Genomic DNA, 11,429 nt, shown 5'->3' with positions numbered 1-11,429 from the left:
CTTCTCCAGGCAGGAATACTGCAGTGGGTTGCCATTTTCTCCTCCAGGGGATCTTCCCGACAAAGGGGTTGAACCTGTATTTCCTGCATCTCTTGCGTTGCAGGCAGATTCTTTATCTGCTGAGCCATCGGGGAAGTCCATTGTGAGATATATCGGTTCTGAAATGCTGATGAGCAGATGGAAATGGAAAATGGAAAAGAAGGAGGATGGTGATCTGCCATGAGCACCCTGGTTATGATGTTAAAAAAAAAAAGTGGTAACTTACTACATACATTTTAAAATAAAGCAAGTTTAGTTCAGTTTAGTTCAGTTCAGTTCAGTTCAGTCGCTCAGTGGTGTCTGACTCTTTGCAACCTCATGAATTGCAGCACGCCAGGCCTCCCTGTCCATCACCAGCCCCCAGAGTTCACTCAAACTCATGTCCATCGAGTCGGTGATGCCATCCAGCTATCTCATCCTCGGTCGTCCCCTTCTCCTCCTTCCCCCAATCCCTCCCAGCACCAGAGTCTTTTCCAATGAGTCAACTCTTCACATGAGATGGCCAAAGTACTGGAGTTTCAGCTTTAGCATCATTCAAAGGAGGGGAAAATAACTTATGACTAGGAGATCACAGAATAGACCACATACATTTAACAGAGAATGAAAGCAAGTTTGAGAAAACTCATCACCTCTTTAAGATTGCATAGCTTTTAAACAATTTCAGTTGATTTCTTAGAATTCTGTGCTATTTGATTCCAACTCAGGCGTCATGAGCTAGGCTTCTTTGTCTTTAATTCAGTGCTATTTCTGTGACAGTCCGCCAACTCTTCCATATTTACTGTCATTGGAAACACTTGCCCATTCGCTGAGACTGCTCTTCCATCCCCTTTCAGTGCAATGAACTCTGGCTACAGGGCCCTCAGAGTGGACAGAGGCCATTGCTGCCCGTAGTGTGAGCCCAATGCCATACATATGAAAGTCAACCTTAGAAAAATGGCACCAGTAACTTGCTATAGGAAGGCAATCTCCGCATCAGTTAGGCCCTTTACATAATCTCTGATTTGTGATTACACACATTTTAAAAACACCGTTAGTTATGGGCCAGAGCTATAGAACTCTTTAATGCGTAATTTGCTCTTCGTTTCCAGAAAACTGAGCAAGGAAACAGTAATACTCAGTTGGCTCTACAAGCCCCCTTGCAAACACAAGTCCTAATCTCTGCAGCTATCAAGCTGGAATCAAGACTGCCGGGAGAAATATCAATAACCTCAGATATGCAGATGACACCACCCTTATGGTAGAAAGTGAAGGGGAAGTAAAAAGCCTCTTGATGAAAGTGAAAGAGGAGAGTGAAAAAGTTGGCTTAAAGCTCAACATTCAGAAAACTAAGATCATGGCATCCGATCCCATCACTTCATGGCAAATAGATGGGGAAACGATGGAAACAGTGACAGACTTTATTTTGGGGGGGGCTCCAAAATCACTGCAGATGGGGACTGAGCCATGAAAGTAAAAGACGCTTGCTCCTTGGAAGAAAAGCTGTGACCAACCTAGACAGCATATTCAGAAGCAGAGACATTACATTGTCAACAAAGGTCTGTCTAGTCAAAGCTATGGTTTTTCCAGTAGTCATGCATGGATGTGAGAGTTGGACTATAAAGAAAGCTGAGAGCAGAAGAATTGATGCTTCTGAACTGTGGTGTTGGAGAAGACTCTTGAGAGTCCCATGGACTTCAAGGAGATTCAACCAGTCCATTCTAAAGGAAATCAGTCCTGAATATTCTTTGGAAGGACTGATGCTAAAGCTGAAACTCTGATACTTTGGCCACCTGATGTGAAAGAACTGACTCATTGGCAAAGACCTTGATGCTTGGAAAGACAGAAGGCAGGATGAGAAGGGGATGACAGAGGATGAGATGATTGGATGGCATTGCCGATTTGATGAACATGAGTTTGAGTAAGCTCTGGGAGTTGGTGATGGACAGGGAAGGCTGGCGTGCTGCAGTCCATAGGGTCACAAAGAGTTGGACACGACTGAGCAACTGAACTGAGCTGATCCAGATTAAAGGGGTTTTTGTTGAGTGGTCCCCTACTTACCTGTCCTACCCTGAGTTTTTCTAAATGTGTATGGGATTATGTCATTTCCTGGCTCTAAACACCTCCAAAGTTCCTCCATTGTACTTGGGACAATGTCCCAACTCCTTGGCACAACCTATGAACCTCTTCATGCTCTGGCCTCTGTTTCCAAACTTATCATGTCCTGGAAACCCTGGCCTTTCAGATCATGGAATCTCAGCAGCACAGCCCATTGACAAACTGATATTCACTCATCTATTCTTTGTTTCATTCACTAATTCATTCTGTGAATATTCTGTGTGACTTTATTAGGTGTCAGCCTTGGTACTAGGCACTGAGGATTAAGTTAGGAACTGGGGAGTCAAGGATCTTTCATTCCCAGAGGACATTAATCAAATCATCACACATCTACATAATGACAAATTGTGGACACAGAGAGTTGGAGAAAGGACACTCCAGGCAAAGGAAACAGCTGGGGAGCAGAAGAGTTTGGCATAATTGAGGAAATGACAGCAACATCACAGTGAAGGAGGAAGAGGTTGGAGAAATAGCAAAGGACCAAGTCAGGCAGTGTTTTGTAAGTCAAGGTAAGAAGTTTGAATTTTCTTCAGAAGGTAGATCTTTAAGTAGAGAGGATGACACAATAACACGTGATGTCAAGGGATTGCTGCTGGCTACTGGGTGGAGAAAGAATTAGACCCGCAAACAAGGGACATGGGAGCCTTGTTAGGAGACTCCTTGAGAAGACTGGGTTAATGGAGAGATCAACCATCCTGGTTTGCCTGTAGCAGAGGGATTCCATGGGGGTGGAACTTGCAGCAATAAAACCTGAAAAGTCTCAGGCAAATTAAGAAAAATTAGTCACCCTCCAGGTAAGACATGATGACGTCCTGAATCATAGGATGACACTAAGTGGAAGGACATGCATGGTCTAGAGACAGAAGACTTTTGTTGAGGAACAGGACAAAAGGGACGAGGGGGGGGGGGCATTTTATAAACACATTCTGGCCTTTTTAACCAGTTGGTAGAAACTGCTATTGAGAAAGAAAAGAGGAACCATCAGGCTCCTCTGCCCATGGGGATTCTCCAGGCAATGATATTGGATTGGGTTGTCATTTCCTTCTACAGGGGATCTTCCCAAACCAGAGATTGAACCCAGGTCTCCCACATTGCAGGCAGATTCTTTACCTTCTGAACCACAAGGGATGCCCAAGAAAAGTGGAGTGGGTAGCCTATCCCTTCGCCAGGGGAACTTCCCATTTCCAGGAATTGAACCAGGCTCTCCTGCATTTCTGGCGGATTCTTTACCAGCTCATCTACCTGGGAAGCTCTTTCTCTGTCTGCCTCAGGGCTTTTTGAGCAGAAAGCAAGCTAATCTAGAAGAATATCGAAATACAAACCATCTCCTCATTGTGTAGTAACTTTCAGAACTTCAGGCAAATAAACAATGTCTTGCACTAGGGTCAAAGCCATGGTCAATGAGGAGTTCACATGGTGCCTTGTTTTCAAAGAGGCCAAAGCAATCTACAAACTTTTAAGATAATCTTAAAATCCCATGAGGCACCAATGAAGAGACAGGCAGAGAGACAACCTGAAGGAGATCAAGTTATCATCATTGTTGCCGGTAAAGCCAGTGCTTCGCTGTGCTCCCCAGATAAGTGATAGCAGATGAGGATGCATCTTCTCGCAGAGAGCTGCTTCCTCCCGAGGGAGCATTGTGTGGTGCAATGCGCACAAGCTTTGGGCTCCAATCTGCCCTCAGTCACTTACCAGCTGTGTGACCTTGGGCAATTTACCTAACCCCATGAGCCTCTATTTTCTTGCCTATAAAAGGAGGATAATTACCTACGTTGCAAGGTTATGATGAAAATTAGAGATAAGGTATGCTGTGTAATAGGCTTTCCATAATGATACCTTTCATTACCTCTGTACCTCATCTGTCAAAGAAGGATGATCTCGCTTGTATCTACCTTACAGGATCTTTGTGAGCATTGAATGAGATTATCCACATTCAGTGCTTAACACAGGTCCTGGCACACAGAGGGAACTAAATGTTATCAATGACCTAACTACTGTTACCAGTGGGAAGAGCTGCTGCTGGTCTCCTCACTCTCCATTCACTTTTACTCATGATTGATACTAGGCTTGTGTGGATTAAGAGAATCCTCACCCTGCACAGAAGTCATTTTCCAAAGGTAATATGCAAGTTGGAAGTCACAAGTATTCAAAATTCCCCTTGAAAATACTTTTCAGTTCCCCCAAAGTACTATCTCCCTGGTGCCTCAGACGGTAAAGCGTCTGCCTATAATGCGGGAGACCTGGGTTCAATCCCTGGGTTGGGAAGATCCCCTGGAGAAGGAAATGGCAACCTACTCCAGAACTCTTGCCTGGAAAATCCCATGGACAGAGGAGCCTCATAGGCTACAGTCCATGGGGTTGCAAAGAGTCAGGCATGACTGAGCGACTTCACTTTCTTTCACTTTCATGATGTACTTGGTTTTGTACTTATGATTCTGTAAATTAATATTTACATATAAATGTACAATGTATTCAGCATCTTAAAGTACATAATAAATATTTTATATGCAAGATTTCCTTCTGCAATGTCACACAGTATTTTAATATTTTTGCCAGTATGAATAGTTGAATTCTTATGGGTTAAATCACACATAATGTGATTCTACCATAATAAACCCCTCAAGAGTGAGGGTTTTTTTTTTGTTTTGCTTTGCAAAACTAGTGCTTTTCTCTCCAGAACTAGAGACAATGTATGCTCAGTCACTTCAGTAGTGTCCGACTCTTTGTGACTCTATGGATTGTAGCCCAAGAAGCTCCTCTGTCCATGGGATTTTCCAGCTAAGAATACTTGAGTGGGTTGTCATGCCCTCCTCCAGGAGATCTTCCCAACCCAAGGACTGAACCACATCCCCTGCGTCTCCTGCATTGCAGGTGGGTTCTTTACCACTGAGCCACAGGGGAAGCCCCAGAGACAATAGCTATAGTATTTTCTGATGCTACCATTGTGTCTCAGATGCTTAGTCATGCCTGACCCCTTGCAGCCCCATGGACTGTAACCCGCCAGACTTTTCGTCAGTGGGATTCTCCTGGAAATAATACTGGGGTGAGGTGCCATTTCCTCCTCCAGGGGATCTTCCTGACCCAAGGATCAAAAGGGATCAAACTCGTGTCTCTTCCGTCTCCTGCATTAGCAGGCAGATTCTTTTACCAGTAGCGCCACCTGGGAAGTTCAATGCTGCCATAGTCATAACATTTTACAACTAAAATGTTAATAAGCACGTTAAGTCATTCAGCTAACTACAAAAAAACAGCTATATCCATCAGCATTTATTGAGCAACATTTATTGAGATGTAATAAATCAGCATGTACTATAATACATGCTGGACACTGCTAAATGCTTTACCCATGTTTGTGAGAAGCAGCAAAGCTCTATGACTGATATTCTTGAATTAATTACTTGGGATCCAATCCTGGCTCCACTATTTTCTGGCTGTGTTTGAACAGGTGGTTATCTCATCTGAACTTCAATTTTCTAATCTGCAGAATGGAGATAATAACAGCATATGATTCATCAGGTTGTTATAATGAATTAGTAATAATGAAAGTGCCTTAAATAATGTTTATAGAAGGAAATGGCAACCCACTCCAGTATCCTTGCCTGGAGAATCCCAGAGACAGAGGAGCCTAGTGGGCTGCCATTTATGGGGTCACACAGAGTCAGACATGACTGAAGCGACTTAGCAGCAGCAGCAGCAGCAGCAGAAGGCACTCAAGTATTGGCTTCTGTTTTCAGTACTTTGTACATTAAAACTATGAGGTAAGAACTATTCCTAGTTTATACACAAGATTGTTAAGACAGAAAGTTTATATAATAATGTTTAGTTAGTATTTACTATCTGAAAACGCAATGGCACCCCACTCCAGTACTCTTGCCTGGAAAATCCCATGGACAGAGGAGCCTGGTGGGCTGCAGTCCATGGGGTTGCTAAGAGTCAGACATGACTGAGCGACTTCACTTTCACTTTTCACTTTCACGCATTGGAGAAGGAAATGGCAACCCACTCCAGTGTTCTTGCCTGGAGAATCCCAGGGACGGGGGAGCCTGGTGGGCTGCCGTCTATGGGGTCGCACAGAGTTGGACATGACTGAAGCGACTTAGCAGCAGCAACAGCAGCAGTATTTACTATAAACCCAAGATAGTCGGAGTGGTTTACATAGATTCCCCTAATGAACTCTTACCGCAACCCCAGGACGTAGGTGCTGTATCAATCCCACTTTTCAGATGAAGACACTAAGACTCAGAGGAATCATCAATGAAATCTAAGGAAGGACTTATCCTGTAAGTAGTCATTTTCAGCATCCCTTCATTCTGAATCAGAAGAGATCATTTTCTTTCTAAAAGTGTCTGTCCCCTCACCTCTATCGTTCTTTGCTGATTGCTATATGTGTAGAGTGTGGTGAAATCAGTGGCTTACTCATTCTTTCAACAAGTTTACTGCAAGCCTGCTGTGCCAACTGCTGGGGACACTGCAATCAAGATCTGTTCCCTGTCTACGCTTGCACCAGCACATTAGGAAACTGAAAGAGATTAACAATTTCCCATAAAGCAGTTATCCACACATAATCTCTTGAGATGCCTGCTGGGAAAGTTTTCCAGGGTATGCATAACCCAGCCCCCGAGATGTTGACCATGTGAGCTCTTCCTAACTGCTCACTGCTCAACAGGCTTTGATTAGCTCTCCAACCAAGAGAAAGCAGTCTTTGGTGATAGAACATTTCAACCAGGGAAAACACAGATAAGCCTGATGTGTTAGAACTTGCGGTGGAAGCTCAATCATTTGATCTGTTTCTACTTCTGCAGAATGATTTTTTTTTTAAGGTCTTCAGGTTAAACTGGTTCACTTGAGTTGCCCTGATCTGCATCAGTGCTTCCAGGTTATTGACAAACAAACAAGCTGGGAGAGCAATATAGGGTTCTGGTCAACCCAGAAGCGTCAGCAAAATATCTGAGTTTTTACAGAAATGGTATTAGTATTTCCCCCAAATCTATACATTGTGATTATAGCATGAAACAAGAAGCATGGAAAGAAGATGAAGTCTTGCTTTGCCTTGAAAAATCATGTGACCTTAGTTCAGTTCAGTTCAGTCACTCAGTCGTGTCCGACTCTTTGCGACCCCATGAATCACAGCACGCCAGGCCTCCCTGTCTATCACCAACTCCTGGAGTTCACTCAGACTCACATCCATCGAGTCCGTGATGCCATCCAGCCATCTCATCCTCTGTCATCCCCTTCTCCTCCTGTCCCCAATCCCTCCCAGCATCAGAGCCTTTTCCAATGAGTCAACTCTTCACATGAGGTGGCCAAAGTACTGGAGCTTCAGCTTTAGCATCATTCCTTCCAAAGAACACCCAGGGCTGATCTCCTTCAGAATGGACTGGTTGGATCTCCTTGCAGTCCAAGGGACTCTCAAGAGTCTTCTCCAACACCACAGTTCAAAAGCATCAATTCTTCGGCGCTTAGCCTTCTTCACCGTCCAACTCTCACATCCATATATGACCACAGAAGAAACCATAGCCTTGACTAGACGAACCTTAGTCGGCAAAGTAATGTCTCTGCTTTTGAATATGCTATCTAGGTTGGTCATAACTTTTCTTCCAATTTATCTCTAGCAGCCTAGTTTGGTTTTTTCCCATTAGAGTCAGTCAACTGTTGGGTCCCTCTCAAGACTTCTATTATCAATATGATTCTTGGATTTGATTTCTAAGTATGGTTTAGTTCCCTGGAAACCCCCACCCATGTGGATTAACTTTGTATATTACTGACAGAACTAGACTTCTGTGCCCCAGTAGCTAGGAAGAAAAATATGGAAAGTACTCTAAAGCTAGAAAAATTGCACATAAACACCTCATTGGCTGGTAAGAAAGAAGTGGTTTTTTTTTTTTTTCTATACTGGGTTACAATGATGGCTATTTTTATTTGCCTCATCATAAGATGTTCTAGGAATACCCGTGAGTCCAAACAAGTAGAAAGGTGAAAGCATTTTCTTAACATTGGCAACCCAACATACCACTTGGTGGCAGAGAACATGGGCACTTTGACCAAGAGGTGTGAGACTAGTCAGGTAGCCAAGGGTTTTCCCAATCAGGTTCTTCTTCCTCACCTGCTTCACTCTTCTAAACCTAATCAGTAACCACAAGAGCATGGCAAAGGTGTTAAATAGGTATTTTAGAGCCCAGGATTCCAAGAACTGTACCAAGCCTCTACCAGGACTGATTTCAGAGCCAAACCAAGAGGAAATGAGTTTTTCTGTTTCCAGTCCACCAAAAAAAAAAAAAAAAAAGAAGAAGAAGAAAGAAAGAAAGAAAAGAAAAATTTCCAAACCTGGCAATGCCAAAGAAAAGGTACATGGCTGAGAGAAGAAAGCAATAAAACTGAAACCACTACCCCTACCCCTGTAACACGCATACACACGCTCTCTCTCTCTTTCTGCTGCTGCTGCTGCTGTTGCTCCATTTCTTTCCTAAGTTTGGCCAGTGGACAGTTATATCAGCATTAAGCTCAGAAAAGTAAAAGTTGAGAACTCTTAGAATTTCCCTCAGATGAGGCTCTAAAGCATAGCAAATAATTCCATTCATTACCACTGAACTCTGGAAAAGGACACTCTTAAATTCCGCCAAAGAAAACAACAAATCTCTTCTCCCCAACTCTCTTAATCTCATGCCAAATAAAACAGTCACTGTTTTTCCCAAACTCTAAACACAAACCTGTTTGTGCTGATGAGGTTAACAATTTGTAAATTTGAATTTCAAGTGGAATTTGAATTCATGAATCAGTGGAAACAAAACTTGATAAACTGATTGTTCTGCTTCTAGATGACATTGAGTACCTTGGTCCATGGGGATGTTATGACCTAAACAACATAGGGAATTGAATACATTAAGTGAAATTCATATTAGAGCCATTAATTTTCCATCACTCCCCCCCCCACACAGACTATATGCTTTTTTAAAGTAAAACAGCAATTATTGGCTATAAATAAATGTCAGCAGAAAAATAATTAAAGATTATACCTGTGATACCAATCTTTTTATAAGAAATATTAACTTTAGGATGGAAGGCAGTGCTAAATGTCTAAAAAACTGGAATATTCAAAATCTCAGTAACAGAGCCAGCTCTGCAAAAATCAGTTGTGCGACTTCAGCTAAAATATAATTTGTCTGCATTTTGTTTGACCTTTTAGTCAGTTTAGTTCGGTTGCTTAGTTGTGCCCAACTCTTTGCGACGCCATGGACTGCAGCACACCAGGCTTCCCTGTCCATCACCAGCTCCCAGAGCTTGCTCAAACTCACGTCCATTGAGTTGGTGATGCCATTCAACCGTCTCATCCTCTGTCACCCCCTTCTCCTCCTGCCTTCAATCTTTCCCAGCATCAGGGTCTTCTCCAATGAATCAGTTCTTCACATCAGGTGACCAAAGTTTTGGAGGTTCAGCTTCAGCATCAGTCTTTCCAATGAATATTCAGGACTGATTTCCTTTTTGATTGACTAATTTGATCTCCTTGCATTCCAAGGGTATTTGACTTTATTCTTCTGGAAATAAAACATTTGGGATGGAAGGTTTCTAAGTTTATTTTAAAAATCTAGATTTCCGTGACTATTTTAATTATAATTAGGGCTTCTCTTACTGCCTTTTACCATTAGTAACTGTCACTTAAACTAATCCTGAACTTATACCAGGATTAAAATTCTTTTTTGATTGAAATTCTTTTTTGCTAACACATCTTTTATTATGTAATAACAATGGGATAAAATTTTGGGACTTCAGGTCAGCTTAATATCAAAACTCCTTCCCCATGACACCCCCTCCAGGTCTGACAGTTTCTAACAATTTCTGGGTAAGGTCTTTTTGTGTAAGCAATCATTCCTTTATCAGCTCTCACTCAGGGACTGTTAACTGAAATGTGTGCAGAGGAGTTTCAGGTACTTGCTGGTTCCTCCTTACCCCTAACTGCAGGGCTGTAGGAGAGAAAGAGAGAGACAGAGAAAGAGGAAAAATCAATAGACACCCAGGAGACATTGTTCTGCACTGCAAAACTCTGTGACAACATTTCTAATCATAAGTGGTAAATTCTACTCCTTTTTAATAAATATCTACTATCAGCTTTTCAATATGTCTTAAACTGGGAGCTGTTGGTCAGGTGTTAAATGAAATGAATATATTGGATGTCTCATAGAATATGCTTTTAATCTACCAATTTAAAAAACCTTATGAATAAGAGAATATTTCTTAGGAGCTACTCTTAAAAGGAAATTACCCCTTCTGTTGCAAAACATTTAAATATACTAAACGCATTTTTTAATGTTAAAAGTAATTTGTACTCATTTTAGAAAAGTCATAAAATACAGAACAGTCTGAAGAAGGAAAACTAAAATTACATGTATCCAGTATGGAATTAATAGGTACATACCACTATATATAAAAAAGACAAACAATAAGGATTTACTGTATAGAACAGGAAGCTACATTAATGTCTTGTAATAACCTACAATGGAAAATAATCTGAAAAGAATATATATGTATTACGTATGCTAGAATTCTGGGATTTTTTTCTTAATTTGGTATGTGTATGCAAATACCTGTATATGCAATGTATTTACCTGTATTTTCATAGTTGAGATCATGCTGAGGTATTAGTTCTCAATGATTCAGTGATGACACATCCACCCATTTCTTCAAAGCATCATATAAAGCAAGGCTTGCTGAAGACGCATTAAGGCTAAGAGAGTGAGGACCATTGTCCAGAGTTAGCTGTCCCTGGGGAATTTTCTTGTACCAGGTGCTTTGCATTCCATTGATTATACTTATCACACATCATAATTTTCCATGCTTCCAGGAGAGGTATGATGTAACCCAGACTCCTTCAAAGAAACATCCCTAAACAAAGACTACATTTATATCTGCTTAATCCAGCACTACTTTTGAATGCATGCATGCTCAGTGGCTTCAGTCATGTTCGACTCTTTGTGACCTTGTGGACCATAGCCTGCCAGGCTCCTCTGTCCATGGGATTCTCCAAGCAAGAATATTGGAGTGAGTTGCTATGCCTTCCTCCAGGAAGATCTTCCTGACCCAGGGATCGAACACACATCTCCTGCATCTCCTACATTGCAGGTGGGTTTTTTACCCACTGAACTACCTGGGAAATGCAAATTTTTCAAATCTTTTCTGATGATTTTGCAGGTATAGTAGTATTATAACACCTCGTGTCTAGCCAGTCAAAAAGATCAACCTTTCCAATTCTTCTACTTGATTTACTTTTCTAATTACTCAAGAATCTGTATCATATGAAATAG

General features: G+C 41.8%; 1 long non-coding RNA gene across 1 annotated transcript; it reads right to left on the bottom strand.

The window, feature by feature from the left end:
• Positions 9,591-11,088, bottom strand: LOC106502903. Its single transcript, XR_001296577.2, has 3 exons — positions 10,734-11,088; positions 10,078-10,091; positions 9,591-9,665 (listed from the first exon to the last, which is right to left on the bottom strand). It is a non-coding gene; the product is annotated as an uncharacterized LOC106502903 (long non-coding RNA).

This window comes from Capra hircus, chromosome 15, assembly GCF_001704415.2.
Source record: "Capra hircus breed San Clemente chromosome 15, ASM170441v1, whole genome shotgun sequence".
NCBI classification, from domain to species: domain Eukaryota; kingdom Metazoa; phylum Chordata; class Mammalia; order Artiodactyla; family Bovidae; genus Capra; species Capra hircus.
The sequence above is the reverse complement of the archived record's forward strand: the minus strand, read 5'-3'. Positions and strand labels throughout refer to the sequence as shown.